The sequence below is a fragment of the Rhodnius prolixus genome, unplaced genomic scaffold (genome assembly GCF_049639745.1).
Source record: "Rhodnius prolixus isolate KJV_2025 unplaced genomic scaffold, Rpr scaffold_1, whole genome shotgun sequence".
In the NCBI taxonomy this organism is placed as follows: Eukaryota; Metazoa; Arthropoda; class Insecta; order Hemiptera; family Reduviidae; genus Rhodnius; species Rhodnius prolixus.
The window spans coordinates 32,959,434-32,986,831 of NW_027411581.1; the positions used below are offsets into that span (position 1 = coordinate 32,959,434).

Below are 27,398 nucleotides of genomic sequence, written 5' to 3' on the forward strand. Positions count from 1 at the left end.
ACTTTATTGTGCCGAGTCAGTAGTTCTATGGACTTTCTGCATTCCCAGACCAGAGAAGAGGTAATTCTGAAAGAAACAATGGCCTTCAGTGCAGCCTGGCTGTCCGAAAAGATGCAGATCTCCCTATTTCTAGGTTCCATCCGCAGGTTTTCCTCAGAACATATTTTAATTGCAAAAACCTCGGCCTGGAAGACGGTGGCGTTTCTCAAGAGACCTCTCAATGACTATCTCGGGTTTAACCCCATTCAGTCTCCAGCCCCAGTCTCACAGTCCACCTTGCATCGTTAAACCAAATGTCTCCCTTCCGGCACTGCTCCGTCCAGTTCACCCTCCAATCAGTCCTCGATCTGAGAAACACCTCAGAAATGGACTCTGGAAACTGTATACAGGACAGATACTGTCTCCCACCATGCCATGTACATGGAGGTGTACCTAAAAAATGGTACCAGTACGTAAAACTTCTCCGACTTTGTAACTTATCTGTATCGTAGTCCTAACATACGGGTCTTGAGACGCCTTACCATATGTTAGAAGAAGAACTTCCATATCAGACGTTTATTTAGCCAATAATCTAAATAATATTGTTTTATTTTTAGATAGAAAAACAGGAAATAGTTAGTACACAGGAAACGGTGTATGGAAATGACATTTAAATTTCCCATCAAGCATTTAGCAGAGAGAGAGAGATTACGAGTAAATTTTTTAGTGAATGAAGAAAAACGGAGGTTCTGTAGTATCGGTTAAATTTTCGTTTTCCATTAAAACCAAGAGCTGGATCATTCACACATATAATGTAAATAGTTCTATAAGAGGTAATTACATGTAAGAATTCATTAAATAAAGAAAATAACTTTAGTAAAGCAAGAATCCGGAATTGACGAACGTATTTTCCGAGTAAAAGAGCATTTAAATTTAACTAATTCAAAAGACATTTAGGTTTTCCAGTTCAAAAGACAGTGAGGATTTCTCCGTCAACAACGTTTTTGTTTCAATTTCAACGGACTACATCAAATACAACTACAAATAATTTTTTTAATTAATTTAGGATTTCTGCCCATAAATGTCTTCTTTTTATTCATTCGCCTTCTAGATCCATTCAACTCGTTTAAGAAACGCTGTTTTAAAAGGGCTACATCAGGGCAACGAACAGTTCTACCATCGTGAAGTAATTTAAGCTATTGAATAATTATAAATGATTTGTAAAACAAAGATTTTATTAATTGAGCTAAATTGCTAAATAAAATAGGAACTGGTTAGGAAAGATATACTATGTATTAAAAAAAAAATGCTTACGAACACAATTGAATTTGTTTATTGCAATTATATAATTTTATTTATCAAAAGTATAACTTGGGTGCGCAGTACTCTGTGTGTATTCTTCAGTTACTTAATTGCATAAAGAAGAGCTCACACCGGATGTTGTGTAATTGGTTACGCGAAAAAGAATGCCATGCTACAACCTCTTGGTGACTTTGTATCACCAAACTTTATATCATCTCCAAGTTGTAACTTATACATTTTGTAGCTTCCTTTTTTAAAACAGATTAGATTTATTTACCAACTTTATACAGGGTGTTCATTTTAAGACGGCTCAAATGCATTTCATGCTTAAACGGTTAATCTGAGTAAAAAAAAAGGTAGAGGAAAAATTTGTTGCCCGTCACCTCTAGTTTCAGAATATGTGACTTGATTTTAGATTCCAGCATCATGTGCTGTGCCTTCAAAGGTGCCTCCTTAGATACAGAGAGCAGTTGATAACCTCCTGGTTTACCTGGCTTGCGAGCCAGAGGAGGCACCTTTAAAGACACAGCACATGCTTCACAAGTTGAGTAAAGTGCATTATTTGATAAATTAAGGAATAAGTTTGATCCTTTACATGAAAGATATTGATCACTTAAATATGTGGCAGGAGGTTTCCAATTTTTTTTGGTAATTAAACGCAACTCTTCCAAAATTACTAAATAATTATTGAACCTTCTTGTTTGTAACAGATGTAAAATTAATTTTTAGCCATTTTGTGTATGCTTGAGAACATCTAAAGCTCTTAACATTTGATTTTACTTAGAAAAATCTCTCGGAAAACGGCTTATTTCCCGATATTAAGAAAAATACTAGCTTTACTGTCTTGGCAATATTTTTAGGAGAAAGGGGATGAAAAAATACATAATAATGACCTATCATAACTTAAACTTAAAGAAAACAAAATGTTTTCCTAGAGAATTTGAGAATTAGTTCTAATAAAAATGTTTGTGAGCCTTTACATATTCAAATCATTCAATTCTTTCTCTCTAAAATTTTCATTGAACATTTAATGGTCGTTTAATCTGAAAAATTTAGCTGAATTCTCGTTGTTTTCTTAATAAATCATATGAAATGTATACTTACTTTGTCGGTAAACAACAATTAATTGTTAGTTGACAATATGATATCTGATTCACAAGAAAGTAAATAATGAGAAGTAGGTAGCGAGAGCAATGGAGATTGTAATACATTCCAGCGACACTATTTGCCACGTGAACTTACAATGGAGTTTAGAAAGTGATTCTGGCGACCTTTACACTGAATTGTGCCCTCTCTTTGCTGGAGCATGATGAAGCGAGCCCCATTGTTCATCGGCCGCTGCTAAAGAGAATTAGCGGCGAGTGAAATTTGGTGATACGACCACCTTGTCCCGTACAATAACTGGCTAGACAACAGCATTCCTATCACCAGGCTGCTGTTTATCGTCCGGGATATGGTCCAAAACGCCCGAGTGAAAGTCAAGCAGACATTTGGCCTTCAACTAGATTTTTTAACAATTAGTAAGAGAACCTCTTTAATCTTCAATCTATAACGTATGTATCGTATATACGAGTGTACCCCCAGATGATCAAGATTACGGAAACTGAGGACAACTGGTTAGAGATGTTTTCGAAAAAAAAAACAGTTAAATATCACTGTGTTATCTCAGCGGTTACTGCTTTAAATAGTGATTATATAGGTTGAAAGAAGAAATCGACATTCTGAAGATGGTCTCAGGGTCCAGCGACCGTCCTGCAGGCAATGAAATTAATACAAACAATCACAACATAAGTTCTGATAAAATATTTAAAAACGCAATCTGCTGGACAAATATTATTAAAAAAGACTTGTAATAAAATTGTTAATAATGAGGATGCAATGATGAAGATTCTTCGGCTGAAGATTTTACATCAGCCTGACAAGATGATTTTAAGGAACTCGACGGATGATCGAAAAATCTCTGCTGAATCGACGGAACATTTTTATTCAGGCCTATTGCCTGCAACATTGGAGAAATGTTTCTTCCATCTTTCGGAAACAAGTCTATGAAACCTGGAAAAATACGTCATTACTCCCAAATAAGTAGTTAAAAACAAGGTTGTCAATCAGAACTTCTAATCTTGGAGTTTTCAGCTTGATTTGCGTCCAAAATAAGATGCTAAAATTGAGATAGATACAATCACAGCATTAAAGATGGCAAGAATTATTCAGTCTGTGCAAAAAAAAAAAACGATTTCAATAAATTCCCGCGTATCTTATGGTTTTGAAGTGTACTTTTAAAAAATCCCTTTATGAAATCATAATCATAATCATAAAATAATGTGAAATCAAGATTGTAACTCGACACATCGCATTCATGTTTCAGCCTGTACTACCTTAGCTTTTTAACAGATCAAACAAAACGTAGGCAATGCAAACACTGATCTCATTAGATAAAATTCTTGCAACTAAAATCACATATACTGTCTACAAATAAAGAGAGTTTGTAGCGGCTACTATAAATGTTTTAATTTCTACGGAGCATTTTGTGTTGGATATTTTATTCGATAAAGAGCTAGACAATAAATACTAAACATCCTCGTTTTCCCAGATATTTCAATCTATTTTCATCCCTGCAAGACTGGGGAATAGAATATGCTTGCTGAAATCAGGATCGTAAGAGGTGGATAATGGCCTACGCAGGTTCAGAAGATGAATGGGCTTAGCAAACCCCCGCAAACGTCTTTCAATCCAATTTTTTTTTTGTAAAAACAAAACTTGCCAATAGAAAGAGGTTTGGAAAGGGGAAACAAGAGTCACGTTAAAAAAAAAAAAATAAAGTAAACAAAAGATAATAATAACAGAAGTACCTAATAATCTAAAAGTAATTAATTAAATAAATAAATTGAAAAGTCAATAAAATAAAGTAAACAATTTCTTCCGATTCAAACAAACAAAAACAAACTATGAAAAGCTAATTAATAATTCATCATTGATCCGTTTGTGCACTGAAACCTTGGTTTCTCCATATTTTCCTGATAAATATGTAATTAATAATTATCTTTATTTCTTTTAGCGAACCTTAAATTTTAACACGTTTTTAACGTTACATTCTGCACACGATAAGTTATATGAATTTGTTAACACGGTCAAGTAAATGTTTTTAGCCGGGCTTTTTCGTCCAATTACAGAATTAGGTGTCTTGAACAGACAAGCAAAAATTCTTTAACACTAATTTTTTTTTAATAGACATTTAGGCGCCACGGTAGCCGAGCGGGTTAAGAGGCGAGACCCGCAAAGCTAAGATGTATTGGTACTGGGTTCGATTCCCGGTCTAGTCCATGGATTTTATTTAATGTTTGATATGAGAACTTATAATAAGGCATGTTTGCTAATCGCCTCCGTCCACGACACCTAATTGGTAGTTGGACGTAAAGCCTGCCCTGAAAAAATAGGCGTTACTTTATTTAAATAAAATAGACAGCCTAGACCGGAAATCAACGTAGTTCCAAATATATCTCAGCTTTGCAGGTGCTTAATTTCAATCATTTATTAAATAAATATAACAAATATAGTATTAAAGATAGCTACAACTCTCTAACTTTGATCAAGTAGTTAAATATAGTTTTAACTTTTAAAAATCAAGTTCTGATTAATGAAACCAATGGCAGTACACCACTGGACGAATTATCTATCCCAAACCCTTCACTAACAGGTAAAGTTCTTCCTTACAGGCAAGTTGAATAATAGTCGAATCGAAAACTTTAAAGCAAGCTCGTAACTATTTGTTTCGACCTTGTTTAATCAAATGGTTTGAACATGACTGAAGTATTACAGGAATGATTCATTCGTAACTCTTAAACTCCGTACTGTTCCATTACAATAAGCGCTAGAAACTAGAGCCTTAAGCCGTATAGATGCTGAAAGAGACGACTAAAGACTACCGTACATCTTACTAAAACTTTATGGGTCGAATGAAGAAAGTCTATGTCGAATTAGCAGTCTCTTATTTTATGAATCAAATATGAATAATATACAGACTACTTCGTATTAAATATTAGTTGTAAATATAACTTTCATTACCTCTGTATTAACAAATTAATTCTTCTTTTGTTTCAGGTGAGTGTTTGCATTATTTTCCTTCCTCCATCCAGGTATGTTTCTAGTATTTTAAATTCTTGATTTACGAAAATATATTCGCAAATTTTCATTTTCATTTATTTTTCCTAGCGCTGTCCTCAGTTACCATAAAAAATTAAACAAGTCTAAAAATGTTCCTTTATTCAAATTTATAGATATTAAAACTGACCGCTAGAACAGTTGTATAAAGATTGGCCATCAAAAACTGCGTCCAAAAGCGTAATATTGAAAAACACTCAGCTCTGAAAAGATCAAATTCCCAAAGTTTTGGTAAAAATGAGAACGTATTCTTGCTTAATTATGGCGACAAATCAAATTTTTTAAAAAAAATTATTTCGTTATTTACAATCTGTATAATATACAATGAGTAAATCGGGAGAATGAAGTATAAATGTATGCGTGAAAGGCAGGAGGAAAGAAACTGCCCAGCGATAGCACTTTCTACAGGATATGATTGTTAGGCCTTCAGACTGCGAGGAAGACGCGAGGCTACTGGCGATTCAGTCGGCGCGTATTGTTAGGAATGTCAGAGGAGGTGAGAGACCGTACTAGAGGATTTGAGCAAGTAGAGAGAGCATTATGGAATTTTTGATATTTAGTCATGGCGAGTTGGTGTACGAAGGGTTGAGGTCGTTGTGAAGAGTGAGGTTAGTCACCGTAGAAAGGAGCGTCAGCTATCTGTCGGAGTAGTTTTTATTGAAATGTCTGTACTGTCCGTATGTTTGTAGGTTTGGCCGAACCCCACAACTCTAGTCCGTAAGTCCACGGATAGGTTTGAGGATAGTACTGTATATTGAGTTCAATGGGTATTTTGGATCGTCGTCCAAGAAGTCTGTAAAGCAGTTTCGCACGTTTCGTCATTGCTTGTCTATTAAGTCTGGTATGTGGGTACCACGTGAGTCGTTTGTCTATGTAGAGCCCAAGGTAGCGCACCAGATCTGTACAAGGAAGAGGATTGCTGTTGAAGAGGACAGATGGACAGGAGCCCCGCCGGAGAGTAAACGTGGCATGCTGGCATTTCTGTGGGTTCATTTTAATCCGCCACTTCTTTGCCCAGGATTGGCGACAAATCAAATATAATCAAAGCAGAAAATACGTCGCCTACCAGGGGAAAAACAGTGTTTTCACTAATTTTTCTGGTTTCTTCTTACTTTTACTTCCTCTTCTTCTTCTTTTATGTCCATTTTTCAACTACCAAGTGGGTGTCGTGGAAAGAAGCGAGACCAGAAAACACATTTTGCTGTAAATTCCTTTTATTAATAACCATTAAATAAAATCCAAAGCCTTGACCGACGGCCAGTACTATCATGCATATTAGCTTCCGGGCTTCGCCTCTAACCGTTCGGCTACTGCTGCACTTTCTCAGCTATAGAAAACATAATAATTTAGTAACTGTAGAAGCGTGTAGCGATTTGCATGAATGAAAGTCAGTCGATTGAAAATTTAAAGCAGAAATTTTAAAGGCGAGTTTAGAAGTTAGTTGTAAAGCCTGCTTTAAGATAATTCATAAAAAAAATAATGCCACAGTACCCGATTCTGTTGAAATCTAGCAGGATATAGAAGGTGTGATTCCCCTACTTAAATCCAAAATGCAATCCTGTTCGTAAGAGCAAGTATTTCCAAAAAATGAGTCCATAGAAAATGGTGTGTTTGTGCGTGGTCAGATTACTTCAAAAACCAGAAATCCCAGAGAGCTAAACTTCGAACCCAATTTTATTTTTTTGGGGGATGTAAATTATAGCCAGGGACAATCGGATCAACTTATATAATCTATTAATTGTAAATATGAATTAATATATAAATTAATACATTAAACAAAATATAACAATTAAATTAATTCAATAAAATTCTAACAACAACAATAATGAAAGATTTCTTTTATATTTGAAAGTCTTCATCAATCAAAACTTAACCAACTTCATGAACTTCGTACTCTATTTTGATTCTATTATCACTTCCGATTCCCAAATTTTGGCCAAAATTCGCCAACTTTAAGGGGGACTTTATTGTTGTGATTTTATTTTTAATTATTTTTTTAATTATTATTAGCCCATTGGGCTAAATTGACGTAACTTTAATTTGAAACATTGGAATATTAAACTCATCATGACTGATTGATTTTGTAGAGTTTATGAGAGAGAATCACCCATGGGTCCTGGGTTTGAAGAGAATTGGTTTAGGATCTTTCGTCGGAATGAGTCGAAGGTGGAAAAGCTTAGACTCACTTTCCCATTGTCCAGTATTTTCGAACTTCTTAGGTCCTGGACTCGGTCTGTAGTTATCATAGTATGTGTCATTGGGGTATGGGCCCAAAGGGACTTGAACAGCATGGAGGGATGGACCTTCACCACGAATAATAATAATAATAATATATCGACGCTAATCACCAAGTTGTCGATACGCAAGAAAAGCTAGCAGCTTAATCTGAATTATTTTTTTGCGAAACCCAGTCTATCACAGATATTCAGGACGAAGATGCTGACCATTAAAACCCCGTAAAGGTAAGAGAAACAAGATTGCACTGCTTGATGCTTCTTCGTCCTCTTCGCCTTCACCACTTTAAAAGTCTTACACTTCTTATTTCCTCAAGGGACGAAGTAACTAGTTATATTACTAAAAAGTTGTAATTTCTTTAACAACTAGATATTTGTCATTTTAAAAATAAGTTTCATTTTAAAGCTGCTATTCGCTTGATTCTGTTTACATCGTTTATAAACTAATATCGATACTATCTTCAGCCATTAATTAATATCTTCTAATTATTTTACAAGAGTTGGAAATAAAACCTACAGTTGAGAGTGCGTCACGCACTTCCGTCCTTATATTATCATTTGCATAATTAATGTATTTCGTATTGATTATGGAAATATCTCGGCGATCTTAATCAATTAAATTAGCAAGACAGAAAGATAAAACAAACCTGAATAACGTTGGCTACTTTTCTAATTGAGTTTTCAAGAAAATAACAAAACAAAAACGAGATTTGAGCAAGTGAAACAAATTATTGATAAAGTATACCCCCCCCCCCCCGATTAATCTCACAAAAAAACAAATAAATATTTGCAATAACTCAATTGCGATTTTCAATTTGGATCTACTTAGGAGCTGCTACCTGAACAAGGTACTCTGAATCAATTTAACAATTCATAAGGTTATTTTACCTTCTGCAATCACACTTATCATCGTCTTCTATCTACGAAGCACATTTGACTATTTTTCTAGTTCTATTATCTCCCCCTCTAACGAAAAAAGAGCATGATGAACAAAATAAGCTTGGCACTGATTATTGTTACCGACAGAAGATTTTGTTAAATAGTAACTTTAAAATGTATCTAATGTTAAGACTTTTCTTATACTTTGATTAAGAAATTTAGAAAGTTTTTGATTGTGATGTTCTTTAAGGAAAAATTAAGTGACATAATAAATTCATATTGGCTAAAGCTAGTTTGCAATGGCTAATATTTTTTGCGGCTAATTCTGATATGAATATAAGTTATGCATTGATTTGTCTATTGTGGAAATTGTCTGCCCGCTTTCAACGAGAAATACTGTATACTTATTTGCGATTATGGTCGAAGACAGGCCGTATTATTTTTGCTCATAAAACATAGATCTGTTGGTCCATCTATCCAGTACTGGGGAGTAAAGAACTACATAATAATAACTTGTAATTTAACTACTGATAAGATATTTCAGCTCCAAATATTATCTTTCATATAATTTTAATCTTATCAATTGTTTTACAAAATTGTTGGGGATCGTACCTCCCATAACAAGTCAATTGGGAGGAGAACTGACGGCAAAACTAGGGCCATTCTCTTTAATTGAATACCGGAGGGCTTCAGAGTAAATTACAATCTGCAACTTTGAAATAGCCATTACAGCTTGAATTCTAAGTTCTCTTCGTTATCATAATCAGTTTATAAAATAAAAATAGATCCTTTCTTGAACACAGAGCAACTTTTACATTTTAATTCCGAGAGAAAGTTAAACAGTCAGGTTACCAAATCTAAGCAAACATTCTCTCGCTTCAGAAAATATAATTTATTCATCTGTACCAAAATGGTGGCGATGAAGCAGAATGAATGCTTGTAGACTTTCTCTTGTTGGTGTGACGGGAAAAATTGAGTTAGGTTATTTTCTTGAAAACAACTGTAATTATTACATAGACAATTTGTACTTTTTAAGGTTACTTTTGTCCGTGTTCGTCTCTTTCATTGTACAATGTCCTCACAGTACTTCTAACACAACAAAGCTGAGAAAAGTATTTTTTTCTTCTTCGGTCATTAAGCATTAATACTCAGAAGCAGCGGGAGTATAAATACCAAACCAGAGTATTGTACATTAACGGATATTTCATTGTCTGATCTTATGCCAAAAATGAGTAAAGTATTGCTCATTGCGACCAGGGTTTTCTTAGTGCACCACCGACTCTGAGGCCATGTACTCTCGAGGCAGACAACACTGACCAATAGTGTGTAGTAAACATACATAGCTCTTAATAAGGCAGCGTCCATTGTAGCTGAAACTTGCTAAGTGAGCTACCCGCACTGAAGTATATGAATGCTAGTGTTAAAGAGATGCGAAATATGTCTTTCCCTTGAAGACAGCATATACCAGTCTCTACTAAAAATCCCTACTTTCTGAAATTATGCTTGGCTTGGCGAATTGCTGCAATTTGAAAATTACAGAAAATTTAATAGATAAAAAATAGTTTAAATACTTAATTTTAAAGTACATGTATATATATTTAATCTTTTATTGAAATTCACAATTGCAACAACTGTTGCAACAAGCAAATGCGATATAAATAAAACAATAACATATATGGATCGGAGAAGGCACCCAGTAGTGTCACTCCATTAACGTGAATAGATGCTCTATACTGCTCTTATGAGGAGAGTAGATCGCGTGGCCATCTTCTCTTCAATCTCCTTGGAGGATTACCTGGTAATGTGGAAGAAGATAAGTGTTCAATTAAAGGATTAGGATGAGCTGCTGTAGGGGAATGAAATTTTAAGAAACGAGTTTTAGCAAGATCTTTAACGAAAGGGATTTTGAGATCATTATGGATGGTGAGGTTAGAATCATAGAATGGAGCGTTAAGTAGTTTTCGTAGAATTTTTGACTGTAATTTCAAGAGGCACAGAGAGTTGGAACGCTTAGTCGATCCCTATACTTCGATGACGTATGACCAAATAGGCCGCAGTAACAGTAGTTATAAGAGTCTTTTGTTATGTAGGTTAAGTTTCGAACGTTTGTCAAGTAGTCTGGCGAGAAGTTTGTAGCGTTGGTTAGTTGCTTGTCTTTTCAGTCTAGTATGGGGATTCCATGTCAACCGTTTGTCTAGGTGTAGTCCAAGGTAGCGTACTTTGTCCACATTTGGTACAGAAGTTTGGTTCATGTAGATAGGAGGTAGGATTTTCCGTCTTAGAGTAAATACTATATATTTTGATTTGGTAACGTTAGTTTTGATTCGCCATTTGCAAAGCCAGTCCTGTAAATGGTTTATGAGCGTTTGTAGAGCTTGTGTAGCGATAAGAGGATTGGAATGAGGAGATAAGATTGCAGTGTCATCAGCGAAGGTGGTGTTCGGATGTTGAGGTATATCTGCTGTATATAAGGAGTAAAAAAGAGGACCTAGGATGCTGCCCTGGAATACACCAACTCTGGCAAGATGGATACCAGAGTCTGCTGTTCCACAGTTGACTCTAAAATATCGATCTTGTTGTTACGATTTGAGGATAAGGTAGTATGTATCCTTATACATACTACCTTATCCTCAAATCGTTTTTTCACTTTAAAATTATACTTCCTTAAGTATAATTTTAAAGTGAAAAAACGAATTGTTAAATAATTCTTTAATGGAATTAAAATTTTACCTTCCTTTAAACTATTAATAAATAAAATTCCATCCATTTCTTACCCGACACTTCGTCTTCAATGTTATGTAAATTCTCCACACTCTTTATCTTTATCGCTTGTCAAGTTAACTTCGTGAAAGTTCTTGTAACACTGTCACTTCTTGCATAATATCCTACCTTCTTCTGCGTCTGTTAAACTAGTTGGATAATATTTTAAGAGATAGCGAACAAAATGTTGTTAATATTGCGCACGTATTACGAACATGGTGCTGCCAGATTTATTGGTTTAGGCGCAGATTTTATTTCTACTTTCCCTCAGTTTGTATGTTCAGTTTGCCAGAGATGTTCACAAATTACAGTTAATACAAATTGTAAATTATTGATATCCCCATACTATCTGATCTTGATGGACTAAACTTTTGATGGATTAAGTGAACTTGACAGAGAAGACATTTCTGAGTTTATAACCAAACCGCTTCTTCTACGTTTCCTTCGCTCAGTCTGAGTCCCCCATAATATCCTCTTTATAGCGTCTCAGCACTTTCCTCTCTCAAAGAATTCACAAGATTATACAAGCGTAATGAATCCAGTGCGTACGTTGAGTCTGTTCGATACTTCCAACATGTACAGCTGCATAAGGCCAAGCTGCACCAGAACTCACTTTGTTACTTTTTCGATTCATTAAGAACCATCAATAGATATGTGCACTTTTTAAGCTCCCAATACATACGCATATATTATTTAGTTTTTACTGAAAATATTTTTTTTAACGATCAATAACAGAATAAGTTCAATTGTTATTTAATTCTGAAATAACAATGATGTCATCCGTGACGTTTCAGTAAGATTCATCTGGTAGATATTTCTTACATAACATCTGCAGAACCTCGTGCATTTGGCGACCTTTAAAGCTTCCTATTTATTTAATAAAATTTAATTGCACTTTCAACTAATCAACTAATTATCGTGAAATACAAATATCTCTAAATACCTAGTTTTTTGAATTTCATGGATTATTAACATTTAATTTTTAAAATTCATTGCAACTTGAACAAATTATTGTATACTGGATTTATACCTCAATCATCCATTCCTCTCGGTGTTCAGTTAATTATATTTTGCGTACAATTTCCATGAGTTAGACCACTAAGGAGGTTCTGTGGCTAAGATGAAGTTTTCTATTTACTGAGTTAGGTTTTCCGAAGTTTAAGGGTAGAATTTAAGACAAAATATCGACAATAAGGAAAAGTAGAAAAGCTTAAGGCGAATTTTGTGTCAGAAATGTTTCCTAAGTTAGTCCCACTCATTTTTTTATTTTTTATTTACAAGTTATTTTTGTATTGCAATCGATATGACTTAAATTTAGAATTTTTAAAGCAGGCTTTTTTTAATTATGCGCAATTCTCGGACTTCTTTAAGAAATTTATTGGTTTACTTTACTCACCAAACGTTTTATTTTGCCACGCTGAAGAAAAAATGTGTTTTTATGAAAAGAGCTACTACATCACACATCTCATACGAAAGTAAAAGATCGAATTCGTAAAATATGAACTTAAATGAAATAGTAAAAACAAATTAGAGCGTATCTTCACATTGTCTCCCTAAAAAGGGTGTCGAGGAAGTCGTATTTGCTCTTACTGCCGAATCCGGACAAGAACCTGTTATTACGTTCATACTAAGACAATAATTATTGAACTATTTTGCTACAATTTCGAATACATTTTTGTTAGAGTTCATAGAAAGATTTTAACCACACACTAGACAGCTAATTCTGATAGAAGTAGACAAAATTGAATGGTTTGTTAAGTTGGTAAAGCGTCTGTATCTTAAAATGATTCATATTTATTTAAAATAATTAATTACAGATAATTGTATTCCGAAGTCTTTGCCACCGCTTCACATGTTCGTAGTCTATAGTTGCAGGATGGTAGTTACAAAAAGATGTAATATGAAATTTACGTAAATATATAAGGGAGTCTAGTCTTTACTGTTGATTACAGCGCAAGTCTAATTTTACAATTGTGGCTCCTTCCTTGCAAAGATTAGCATTGTAATAGTAAGAATGCCCCAAAACTTCCGCCATTATAAGACCAAAAATCATATATATTCCTGAGAAACACTAATGATTCCAGGCTATTGATGATTGTTGGGAATACATTTAAATAAACTCGGCCAGTGGTGGACTCTACGGGACGCTGTAAGTACTTACGATCAATATATCACTGACTTGCACCAACTCACGTGCGCACATCATACAGTCGGTATGTTCTTTAAATAGGGTGGAGAAGAAGGGATGTTTGGTGTAATTCCGCTGTCCTCTCTACTGCGGCAGATTCACAGGTTGTCTAAAGAAAAGGGCCCACATTGCAAGCGGACCTTCTTGCCTTGGGAGTCCATGTCGAACATTAACATTAATTTAAAAATAAATAAATCATCATTTAAATAAGGCTGGTAAGGTCAGCTCCCTTCGTAGCGTAAGGGTTTTTTAATGAGGCGTTAAGTTTAATTAATGAATATGTTAATCGCTTGTCAATTTCGAACTTTTATCCATCTTCAGGGATTAAATATATGATTTGAGAAGAGATATTTGAGTTCTACTTATAAAGCTTCTGACTTCACACTGACTGAATATGAGGAAGGATACAGTATATGTGTGTGTAGTTATGTACCAGAGGAAAGATGAGTTCTTGAGGACAATTGGAAGTAAAAAAAAAATCATTCTACATACATACATCACAAAAATACTTGTTGGGGTTATTATCATTATTATTCAAAGGAGAGGGGAATCGTAAGCTATCTAAGCCACTCCGAGCCTATGTAACCATACCAAAGAGAATCAATAACAGCAGTAGGCTGAGTATATAATGGAAATTCGGTTCCATACTGAGTCAGCTAAGATTCACAAAACTTCGTTTTACCCATTTCCAACAAATGATCTTAAACCTAGCCTCCTCAAGCCCAAAATCAGTTTTGATAAGATGGATGGTTGTTTCCTCCATTGCCTTGCATACTCAACGAAAAGTGTGGGACATGAACTGCCTAATGGTGTTCGATAAATGCATAAATATTCGGTTGGTGGGAATAATAGAGCTGATTCACGCTAGCGATAGAGGAATAGAGAAGTAGTGAATGCTTTTATATTCCTCGCTCACATATATTTGATATCAAAGCTGTAGATTTGTCAGATTAAGATTATCCTACTGTTATCAATTTCTCTTTGAATTTAGTTTACAACAGGTTATTAATATTGTTAGATATTGATATTGAGGGATGCTTCTATTGTATTTTCACTCCCTGAAATTCTCTAAATAAAATAATAATAAAGTAATACGAAAATTTAGAAAATGCGTCAAATAAATCCATCGTAGTAAGCATGTTTTTAGTAACGCTGATAGGTTTCGGACATCATCAGAGATTAATAAGTTTGGTGTAGAGATTTCGACTTCTACCTTACTCATTCAGCAAGTGTAGTGCGAGACGGAAACAAAATGAAGTCGAAATCTCTATATCAAACTATTATTCTACTTCTGATGATGGAAGAAGTCCCAAACCGGTCAGGGATACACTAAACGTGCTTGAATCAAAGAGAAAAGCATGGAGGATCTAACCAAATTTTCAAAAAGATAGGTAGTTAAGTGCTTAAAGAGTACGTTGGATGTAGTCAACAACATCCCATTAAATACTCGTACATTTACTCCAAACTCCATTCCTCGAGCATCGCTTTTTGAATGAGAATCCCCAAAAAACAGTGCCAGGAGGGGAGCCAAAACAACCAACAGCTTCCCTAAAAGTCGCTTAATTTCCTTTAAATAAAATTATTTATAAGTGAAATGTCAATTAGTTACCAATAAGCCCTGAAGATGATCAAATCCCTTCATCGAAAGCTTGGCAAATATAAGTAAAATACTGAAAATGACAATGATTTTGTAAAATTCTTTAAATAAATTTGTCAACCTTTTTATTCCAACATCATCTTTTCAATACTTTTTTGCATTACTTCGTGTTCAAACTGAAATCCCATTCGAGGGTGGTAAAGGCGTTCAGATGCAGGAATATCTTACTACATCCTTGGCGAGCAGAAAAACCGTTCTGCTCTCACACCTGTTTCTATATGAATATATAATATAGGAGTCCAATATTTATTTATCTGTTATTTATTACCTTTACTTATAGTATGAGAAGAAATAACCGTACAGCCCTAGGGGCAATGTAAAGCTCGTTCTTTATGTAATGAAATCTGTAAATCGCATCCTAAATCCAATTTACATCACCAGCTAAAGGTTAAACTCCCAAATGGGATACGCATTGTTAATCGGTTAAATTCCTTTGTCAGGTCGCAAAATCTTGGTGCACTTTTTGTGTTATTGATCCAACTGCTGTTTTTTTATACTTGCAATTTATTGCAACCAACCTCTTTAATATTATTTTTTAAATTTCTTTAATTGCATATTGTTTTTGTTAACAGTGAATTTTTATTTTAATAGCTTTCATCTTAGAAATTGCATTATTTAGAAAGCTTCTGCATTTCCCAGATTAGATTAGAATTGCTAAGGAAAGCTTTAAGCCGAATTTCCTGCGATCTGAAAGTTCTATTGCAGCTTTCTTGCATTTAATTAAGTTTAATGTTTATTTAAGTCTTAAGTTCAATACCCTAGCTTAGGCAATACTTGTACTATACTGCTACCTTTTGGGTTTGAAGAAATGTGATGAAAGAGTTTTAAAAAAAAGTTGAAAGCATTCAGAAGCCCATTCTATAAAGCCACACTTTTGGTTATCCAATTTCTCCAAAATTGAATTATACAGGTGGTGAAATCGCGCTGAAGTGAGGTTGGCTGGGTGCTCTAAGTTGTAGTTTCTTGAGAATCCATAAAAATCCATTTTTCTGTCAAAATGCTACAAATAAAAGTAACTAATGCACAAAAAACAGTATCCTTTATTTGGTTAAACACAAGCCAGAATCGGTCTTTGTTCGGTACAAAAGGTTATATGGTAAAAGTTTAGGATTAATCCGTAGGGATCAATATCATTGAGATTGGACAGACCAATGGTGTCCATGTGGATTCAGGTGATCTGGTGTGAAATCCACACGACTCTCCATTTTCTCACTTGTCATCTTTGCGAAAACCTCTTTTTAACTTTCATGCGTTTTTGAAGCATAGCAAAGGCTGTGAGTACCTAGAAGCGGTTTCAGTTTTGGATAGAGTAGCTGCTGATTATAACTCCGGAGCGGAGCTAGTTGCAATACTTTTTTGTGTAACTAAAATCGATTTCCTTTTCTCGTACAGACAGACGGCCTTGTAGGATATCAAGCCTATTCAGGGATTAGCGTGAGCTCCAGTTCAGCCTAAGATCGTTCAGATTTGCTCCTCGAGTAGATCTCTACTCTTTTAAATGATTAATGAAAGTGTCTTGGACTTAAATTGATGAGAAAATAAATTTCTTACTGATTATAAGAGTGCATCAGCAGCATGTGTAAATGTGCCACTCAAAATCAAAGTAATTATTTAATTTTAATTTCCTATTCAATGAATTCCTGCGAAGATTAGCAAGCAGAATTGAGCGTCATCTTAAGTGAGAAGCATTATAAATTTAAAGAAGCTCTGAACTGGTTTGGAATGCCACAAATATTGTGTTATTCCAGTTTAAGTGCTCTACTACCTCCAGCTATTGATGTTTGCAGGGATGCATTTAAACAAACTCGGCCAGTGGTGACTCTATTAGGCGAATACCACAAATACGATCAATAAGCCGCCCAGTTCCGCACGCAGAGTTCACTTTGAGTCGGAGAGGGGAGAATATTTAGCGAAATTGAGCTTCTTGTGGTGAATTTTTGAGATGTTACAAACTAATTCGCTGTTTACCAATCAGAAATATATTTCCTCAGATTTATTTAGTTTTTTTTTTTTATTGCCAGTTTGCACGAAATCCATCAATTTGAGTTCTGGACCTGGAACCTTCAATCCAACATGCCTTCCATTTTTTTATATACCCCAATTCCTGTTGAAAAATAAGAAGCATTTTCTTGTACAGTCCTTTTTGACAGATCATTTTTGACATTCTTAACTAAATTAAATTTTTAAAAGAACTAAATAATAATTAATAAGAACGTTAAATATACTAGAAGAATAGATAGGAATAAATATCATAGTTTTAAATGAATTTGAAAACAGAGGAAAGAATACGAAGATGTCTTTTGATAAAATATGACTCCCATTTGCAGTAATATAGAGGAATTATTGTATAATTATTGTGAGACGAAGGAAATTTTATGGTCATTGTGGATAGTGTGGTTAGAGACGTAGAAAGGAGCATTGACTGGGATGCAAAGGATTTTGGAATTGAAAGGATTGGATGCGATAAAGGTTCGAGTGTTTGGATGTCCTGAATACTAGTTCTATTTTCCTGATGTCCATGTAGGGGATATAGTACAGCTATCCTTTGTTATGTAATGTCAGTTTCGAACGTTTGGATTCCAGGTTAGTCGTTTGTCGAGGTGAAGTCCGGGGGAAGGAACTTTAGTAACGGAAGGGAGGATTTTTCCTCTTATTGTGAGGGCTTTGAGTTTGGATTTCTATTGATTAACCTTAATTTATTATTTTATTTACAGTTCACCAATAAATGTTAAGTAATGTTTACTTTCATTAAACCATTTGTAGAAGTTTTGTTATTTGTTTGAATATCAATGGGATGAAGTCGGTTTTACTGATACGTAATATTTTATTTTTCGTCGAAATATCGATTGCTTCCATCGTAATGTTCACTTATTTTTGAATTCAGAACATTTTAAAATCCTAGAGCTGACGAAAATGTAAGTAAAAGTAGTAGTTATTTAGGTATTTACAGTACCTGATCAATTTGTAAATTATGGTTAACTATATTAGTGATTATTGGCTTTAAGACAGAATTATGTGGTTTTAAACAGAAATAGAATGATTCAAGAAGCCAGGCTCTGAAACAGTAAAAATAACTAGAATACTCGGTTAGGCCGTAATGTAGAGTTCATTGAACTGACATTAAAAAGTCGCTAGTACGCAAGTTTATAAAATAAACAGAAGTAATAGAATTGCTTTTTGATGAGCGCATCTATGATGTAGGGTAATATATAGACTCAATTTAGAAGAAAGAAATGGTAAGTCTCTAAATAGGGAATCGCTATTGTAAATAAATATCTGTTTGTTCATCGTATTTGAAGGTGTATTGAGAGAGCCGAGGTACTTGTTGAAATGGAAACTAACTGGATCAGCTGGCTGCGGGAGAGAAGAAGGAAAGAGATAAAGTTGGTGTGAGGGCGGCGAGAGGCGGCAAAGAGGGGCGGACTAGGAAGTGTACACCCCACCCGGCCGGGAGAGGGGTGCCGCAGAAGGTGAAAGTGCCGACCATTCACTCACCAGTCTATGGCCTACTTTGAGCAAGGCGACCGACTCACGCCGCAAAATACCTAATCACTTTGTGTTTGCTTTTTTCTTAAGTTTAGCGCTAATTTTTTTAAATTTGATTTTTGCAAAAAAAAAAATCTGAATAAACAATATCAAAATTTAAACAAGAAATTGTGTTTTTTGTTTTTGTTTTTTTAAAAATACAATTAATTTTCGGGAGTGGTAATTTAAAAAATAAGTAAATTTTAATTGTGTGCGAGAATTCTTTGGATTTATTATTTCCGCAGTCACGATTTCTGCACGTCTTTTGGAATTATTGTATCGTCATGAGCGGCTCATCTTGACACGTAATATGCAGGCTCAATCCTACCTAGAGAACAATTCATCTAATGTAGGTAAAAAAAAAAGAATCATAAATATTTTATTTACATAATTTTAAAATTAAAATAAAGATAAATGAAATAAATGTACGAATTATAATGAAGGAATAAAAACAGTCGGCGGGTGTAACGAACTGGTTGTCCCAAATCTGAGGACAACGGTCGCTGGTGGGTCGTTGCCATGACTCCAAATAGCAAAGCCCACTAGCGCCAAAACAACGGCTATCGTATCATCTCGCAACTATTATTTATTATACAATCTCTTTTTAAAAATAGAAATAAAAGCGTCAAAATAGTCAAATTAATTTTTGACAATTTATGTAAAAGGTTTTTTTTGTTTTTATATAGATACTAGTAATACTAGATTGCTACCAAAGAGCCTGACGCCAAGGAAAATTAATCGCTACAATGATCTAATTTTCCACTAACAGGAAATCTCAATAAACACTTTTAAACTCATTTTTTCAATTAGTAAAATTCTTTAGTTTATCTCTTAATTGTATTTTAAATGTTAAACTAATATTAAGGAAGTCTGTGTAACTTTATAAAATATTAAAAATTGTCAATTGTCAAAGTTTTTTTTATAATTATAACAAATCTAGGCTTAGAAAATGGCCCTGGAATAAGATAAGTAGTTCCCAATATTTCATTAATATTAATAAACTGTTAGGGAAGGGATTAGCTATGAGGTTAGCATACTGGACTCCCACGCGGAGGTCCCGGGTTCGAATCCAGCAGCTGACCCTTAGATTTTTTTCTTCCTAGGAGCTTCTTACAGCTCACTGTCCGGTGATGGACAGTGTTGTCTGTAACGAGAGAACACTGCCTGGAGGCCGGCAGTGCACTGAAAATAGCTCCGGGCGCTAATAACCTTAGGTGTTGACGCGCCTTATTAAAGGGTTGTTCTGAATTATTTCAGAATAAATTATTAAGTGAATTATTAGTTTTAAAATAAGATATTAATTGGGAACAGTTTAATAATTATTTGGTATAAATAAAATTATAGAAAAAAATGGTGACCTACGAATAATAATACTTGGAAATGGTGTCAATATCGGCGAATTGGCTGTGCTCATCAAAGGCCGAAATAATAAAAATGACAAACTGCTGACGTAAGAGCATGAAATGAAGGAGAAAAAGGAGACAAATAGCTGCACATTTGGCAGTGCCTTATTTGGATGGATGGACAGTGGAGGGTGTTGGGTGGGAAACTAATGAAGTGGAAATTCATGGGCCACAATAAAGGGATGAAGGACCGATTCTTGGACCAAATGAATTCACAAGATATGTCCAAAGAAAGTGCAAGAAACATAATATGAAATATTTCTGTCCTTCTCGCCCTTCTATTCGTAACATTTTTTTCTTTCTTTCTTGATTTGATAAAAACAATTTGAAGGATTTAATTTTCATCAACTCGTTGTTAGATCCTTGAACAAAGTGTTTGTTTGTTGGAAAATATCGATGTTTTCCTAACCACCTTTAATTACCTACCGATTTTTTGTGAATCTCATCCATCTTCAAAAACTTTGAAGTGTGATGTACAATAATTAAAAAATTACAGCGGACCCCAGAAAATATTTGGTGATTAATTATATGAACGGTGTTTTATGAAGTTTTTTTTTGCTGATTACAGATCGATTAATTAATCGAAAAGGCTAATTATTACGATCTCAGTTCAAGGCGCGTGAATATTTATAGCGATTTTGGTCCGTCCGCTGCCTAAAAGTAGAATAAAATCTTGGATTTTCATCCCTGAATTCCAACTGATCTTCTCTTGTCCCTAATTTTATTTATTTATTTTTTTTGGCGCATCAACAGCTGAGGTCATTAGCGCCCGGAGCTTTTTCCAATACACTGCCGGCCTCCGGACAGTGTTCTCTCGTTACAGACAACACTGTCCCATCACCGGACAGTGAGCTGTAAGAAGCTCCTAGGAAGAAAAAAATCTAAGGGTCAGCTGCTGGATTCGAACCCGGGACCTCCGCGTGGGAGTCCAGTATGCTAACCTCATAGCTAATCCCTTCCCTTCTCGTCCCTATTATAACTGTTTATATGAATATACAGACTTCTTGAAACGTTTCGCGCAAATTATTTAAAAAAATATATTTATCAAGTACAGACCCACAAATTAAAATTTAACAATATTACATTTTGATTTTCAGATGTTGGTAAGAGCAGAATCTTGATATTCCTGCCAACGTCTTTCATATATTTTTTTTTCTATATTCAAAACTTAAATTCACTTCCTAAATTGTATAGAACCGAAAATACTCGTACTGTAAACTTCACAATAATTATTGCACTAGAAGGCTGATTTGCAAGTTTCTTTTTTCGCATATTCTGTAAATTTGTTCGCATTCATATTGTCAGTTCTATAAAGTTTTGAAAGTAAATTTAAGACCTGAATATTTCCAAAACGTCGGCCCAAATGTAAAATATATATTTTCTCCTGTCATGGACCAACACCCGAATATCAATAAGCAATGTTAATTATAAATGGACTTGAACTAACATAAATATTTCTATTAAAAATAATATGATAAAGTTGGCGAACATTTCTATTTACTTAATAAGAAAGAATTAGAACTTTTGTTGTTTTATAAATAACATTAAGTTAGTTTTAAGGAATAATTTTAACTGTTTGAGGCTGCAAACGCGTCTTTAAGTAAAACACTTTTTCTAGTTTTTCTCTTTTATTTTATTTCTCTTTTTTCTTTTTTGCAATGCCTTATGTATAGTGTGTAAAGTGATAAAGTTAGCTCGACTTGGTTTTATTTTTATTTTATTATGAATGTGTTGTATAGAATATGGGTGTCTGTGTGTGTAGTATGTAAGAGAAGTGGAGAGGAGATGTCCTTGCTAGCTATACAAGTAGGTCGCCAAGTTGAACGAACTCTAGATCGCTATGTAGGCCAGCGGTGCCCCCTTGCCAATCGTCCAACAACAAGCTGCCTCCCCTCCACCGCACAAATCCTTCATTTCTCCAATTCCTAACTCTCTCTTTCTAACTACCTAACTCTCTCCCTCTAACTCACACACGCTATACTACCACGCTCCCCCTCAGTAATCCTTTTCCACACACATACTAACACACACTATACTTCATTTTCATTTCGTTCAACTAATAAGGAAAGTGTTTTCTTGTTTTGTAACTTATATAATACACAAACACACACATTTATATATTATATATTTCATTACTTTATATATATTTTGTTTCATTTACGAACATATTTAAAGACAAATTTTCATAGAAACAATAAATTGATAAGAATTAATCGATATCTAGTTGTAAAAATAAATAAATAAATCAGATCGCAAATAAGTAAAAAAAAAAGAGTAATTAATTGCTTTTTTTAATCGATCTAAAATTTTATTAGATGTTTTTATCGTACATTTTTTAAATATAGTCTGACCTACAAATAAATTCACTACGCTTATGATTCAAAAATTCTATCGAGTTAGTAAATACCACTTTTATTCCTATCAGCAGTTGTTGGAATATTAAGGTCAGGGGTAAACAACTGGGATTTAGTGTCGACCCCTTCGCTCGATGTGTGTGCTTAAACCTCAATTGTGCAGACAGTGATAAAATGTGATTATAAGATAAAAGTCTAAAATATTCTCAAACAATAAGTTTATTAAAATGGCATCTTGGACTAATTTAATTTGTTTTCCTATTTTTCAAGTCTTTAAATGTTTCTTTTACAATTCAAAATCAAAATCGGCAATCAATAAAAAAAGATCAGCTTACTCCACTTAAAACCACAATATTATTGTTGTTATCTTTTTTTTATTTCTAGCAAAAAGACATTGCGGCTTATACTCCTTTTTGAAAAGTATAATTCTATGATGCTAACCTAAAACAAATTTTGGCAAGGAAATAATGTAATCAGAAAGAAATAGGATGAAAAAATAATTGCACATTTCAGTCGTGATACATTTATTCTGCCGAGGATTTAGAAATGAGTACATATCTAAGACAGAAAACAGTTTAAATTTCAAAACAGACACGAACAATTTAAACAACATATACGCAAACTTTTGTCAATTGGCAACACTGACTTCTACACAACCTAACACACATCACACACAGACCGATTACACTCAGTCCATGAACAGACAAGACAGAAGACACACCAACCCTGTAATGTAAAAATATTACTTTGTAAACTAGGTAAATAATTTTTGTAAATTTCGTTACATTATACATATTCATTTTAATAGAATTATTGTTAACAATCTGTAAATATGTTCTACAGCCCTAAAGATGACCTAGTCCCTAGGTCGTAAGCTCGGCAGAATAAATGTATCACGACTGAAATGGCAATTATTTTTTTCATCCTACAGAAAGTCTTCCTCAATTCATTTAAGTATTCAAAAATCTACTAACTTTATAAGCGGACATTAGCCACTCAAGCGGGTGTTATAGCTCCAGAGATAAATGAGATTATAATGCATTATCCTTAAGATTAGAAGTTTTCTCTGTTTCTGGGAAAACGAGAACCCTATTTTTACAAGAAATGAAATGAAGAAGAACTAAATCGGTATTTGCCCCCCATTTTTTTTAAAAGAAAATTTGGGAATTCTATCTTTTATAGCCTAATTTCAACAATTTGAGTTCAAACTGTTTCAGTACCTCGCGAAGTAGAGAAACTTAATCGTACTTAAGTATAATTGAAGTTCACGATTATAGTATTATGTTTTCCAGAAACCTATCCTAAAAATTTAACTCTCTTTTAAATTTACCTTAGTAGTATTAAAGAAAGAACATTAAATTTGATGACGTTCAATTTTCTTGAAAATAAATGATGTCAAATTCTTTATTTTGGAAGTCACTAAGTAGATTACTTTATGCACTTCTAATTTATTGCAATAAGTGTTGTTAAAATTAATTAAGAAAACAGATTTTATGTTTAAGCATCAGGACATAATAACTATTTTTATGAGCTAATAATACATTAACTAATTTCTGTTGGTTTCCTTAGCATACAATTATACTTCATGTATTAATAAGAAATGGAATTTTCAGCATAATTATTCATAGAAGAATGTTCTTACGTAAATATTAGCTTTATCGGTGTAGGGGCTTTTTCAAATTGACGTAAAAGACCACGTCTTTTGCCAAAACAATTAAAAAAATTATTGTAAATATATTTACTTCTTGTGATTGCTAGCTCAGTTTTCTCATTAAAATTACCATTTTGAAGACTCTTTTAAATAAATTTAGTGAACACGAAGGAATTAAGTACCCACGCTTTAGCCCTATCTCTTAACTATAACCTTCCTATGATTTACAAATAACATATTTGTAAATTCAAATGTATATAATATTTAAAATACTAAACGACCTGCGAAGCTAATATGTATTGTGGTAATGGGTTCGATTCCCGGCTTTAGGCCTTGGATTTTATTTAATGGTTAATAAAAGAAATTTACAGTAAAGTATCCAGCCTCCGTCCACGACACCTAATTGGTAGTTGGACGTAAAGCCCCGCCTGAAAAAATAGGCGATTACTTTTACTTTACTTTTTACTAAACATTTATTGGTTTCTGTTCAATTGGACTGGTAATAGAGTTCAGGAAAGTCAGGTTCAAATAAAAGTAGAATCTTATTCCGCACATAGTATCAGGTGCTTATAGTCGGCGTAGAGTTTTTAGTAATGATAACGAATAACCATAATCACTTGCATTCAAAATTGAAAGCTATAATTTGGGTGCACTCTCACAACTGCTCAGAATTTTTACTTTCTTTCACTCGACTTTTCGTGCAGATTTACTATTTTGGAAATAACCGTTTTGAGATACCCTCAATCCAAAAAAAAAAAAATGTTTTCACAAATTAGTTTTTGTGTGGGTGTGTTACATGAATGTATCTACTCAAACACATAAAGGAAAAATGGCGGAGAGTTCAAATTGTATATTTAACAAGACGGCGTCAGAGGATAATAAGGTTGTAGTCGAAATCGGTCAACCAAAACCGAAAGAATCACGATTCTAAACACAATTTCAAGTTTTTTTAAAAAAGATTTTCTCGCAAACTACTCCTAAAATTCTATTTAAACTTTGTAGAGTGATTACAAACATATTATTCTACAACTCTTACATTCTTGGGCGGAATTCGGTTAAGAGTTCTTCTCTGAGGAGGCAGTGGCCAGCCTCCTTCTAAACTGATTAGAATTAAATATTATTCATAATTTCGAATTTAATTGGAAATTTGCGAGTTATAACCTTGAGAATAGTAGCATGAGATAAGTCGTGCGAGTGTCTAACAAATATACTTTTAAGTTTTGGACTAAAATACAGTCTTAATTTAAGTGCGGATGCTAATAGGGTCTTTCAAGGTTGAAACTAAAGACTCCCCATCCAGGAGTAAATGTTAATATGAACTTCATTGGCTGGGCTCAAAAATAATGAATAAGGTATCCGAAACGAAGAACATTTAAGAAAATTGACCATCCATTTTGAACTTTGTAATGTAACAACGGCCAAACATCTTACTTATAAATCAATAAATGATATTTTAATGAGAACTCTTGAAATTAACTTTTTGGTCATACTTTTTTCAATAAAATTTCATCTTCAGACGAATATTGAGTGAATTAAAAGTTAAAAAGAAATATTTCCTTGCTTACCCCTTAGAAATCTTAAGTCTAAATATCTGCGAATGAAGTTGGTATTATGCACTAAATTTAAAGCAAGCAAAAGTTGAAAAAGAAATGCTTGAAACAGACAACAGACAATTCCATTTAGTAACATTTTTACTGCTAATATTTTATGAATTTATGGTTAATTCTTAATTAAGCGAGACTAAGGCTAGTTCAGGTTATTCACCTGTTGCCCTTACAGATTACCTCCATCTTTGCTATGGAAGTTTCACATCAAGGCTCAATGATAATGTCACATTTATTTATAATTTCAAGGCCTTTAAAGTAGTAGAAATGTTCAATGAATTGTTAATCTCAAATATTTGTTTAGTTTATTTATTTAATTTTTTTTTTGTTTATTTATTTTGCAACTATAATAGATACAACAAGCAAAAGGGATGAGAGTAAGGAAATGGCGCAAATACACGTGCACGCACGTATATGCACTTACATACACGCGCGCGCATATGCATGTGCGCCAAGAGGCGTGAGTGGAGTGAACGACGACCATCCAGTGATGGAAGCCGTTAGTTCGCCTGATTGGCAAGCTTACACAGCAACCATCCTAGGAGGTCGGCGTTGTGTTGAGATGGTCGCGTGGCCACCGCCGCTTTAGTCTGCGATGAGGATTAGAAGGAAGTGTTGTGGTAGACATGTTGTGGATAAGAGGGTTGTAATGACTGTGTAAATTTGAGTGGAGTTTTGTGTAGCGTGATTGTGCTATTTCAGAAACGAGAGGAATATTGAGATCAGTGTGTATTGTATGATTGGAGACGTAGAAAGGAGCGTTAACTATTGTTCTCAGGATTTTTGATTGTAAGGTCTGAAGTCGGTTGATGTTCGATTTTTTGGCACTTCCGTAGAGTTGTATTCCGTACGTCCATATTGGGGCAAGTAGAGCGGTATATAAAGATCGTTTGTTCGTCAGGGTCAGTTTTGATCGTTTGTCGAGTAGCCTTTTCAACATTTTATATCGGAGATTGAGGTCAATTCGTTTGAGTCTCGTGTGTGGGTTCCACGTCAGTCGTTTGTCAAGATGTAGTCCGAGATATCGTACTTGGTTAGTCGTTGGTATAGAAGTATTGTGGAAGGAGAGAGGAGGGAGAGTTTTCTTGTTTAGAGTGAATACTATGTATTTAGATTTTAATTGATTCACTTTGATTCTCCACTTTTGCAGCGAAGGCTCGAGAAGATTTAGGTGAGTTTGGAGAGCACGGCATGCTATTACAGGATCTAGATGAGGAGAAAGGATTGCAGTGTCGTCGGCGAATGTGAAAGTAATTGTAGTCGGGTGAGTTGGTAAGTCGGCAGTATAGAGAATATAAAGTAAGGGGGCTAGAATGCTTCCTTGAGGAACTACAGCAAGTATTGGAATGATAAGAGAAGAAGAAGAACCTTGTTTAACTTGGAAGAAACGGTCGGAGAGATAAGACTTAAGAATGAGATAAAAGGTAGAAGACAGTAGGCGTTTGAGTTTATAAAGCAGCCCTGCGTGCCATACCCGGTCGAATGCCTGAGATATGTCAAGGAAGACTCCCGGGCAATACTGCTTTAATTCAAGGGAAGTAGCGATTACATCAACTACTCGATGTGCTTGGAGAACAGTCGAGTGGCAACTCCGAAAACCGAACTGATGGTCAGGAATGATATTTAAAGGGGCTATTTCAGTTTGGAGGCGGAGTAGTAGAAGTTTTTCGAGGACTTTCCCCAGGATGGGTAGAAGGCTGATTG

General features: G+C 34.3%; 1 protein-coding gene across 3 annotated transcripts in view; it reads left to right on the top strand.

The window, feature by feature from the left end:
* Positions 1 to 27,398, top strand: part of Hr4 (nuclear hormone receptor 4) — a 370,802-nt gene that overhangs the window by 198,891 nt on the left and 144,513 nt on the right. The window contains exon 1 of one of the 3 annotated variants that reach the window (XM_074137723.1): positions 18,676 to 19,031. The exons of the other annotated variants lie outside the window; for them this stretch is intronic. The gene's annotated coding sequence lies outside the window, so the exon portion shown is untranslated. Of the gene's footprint in view, positions 1 to 18,675; positions 19,032 to 27,398 lie in introns of those variants that run through there. 3 annotated transcript variants of the gene reach the window in all.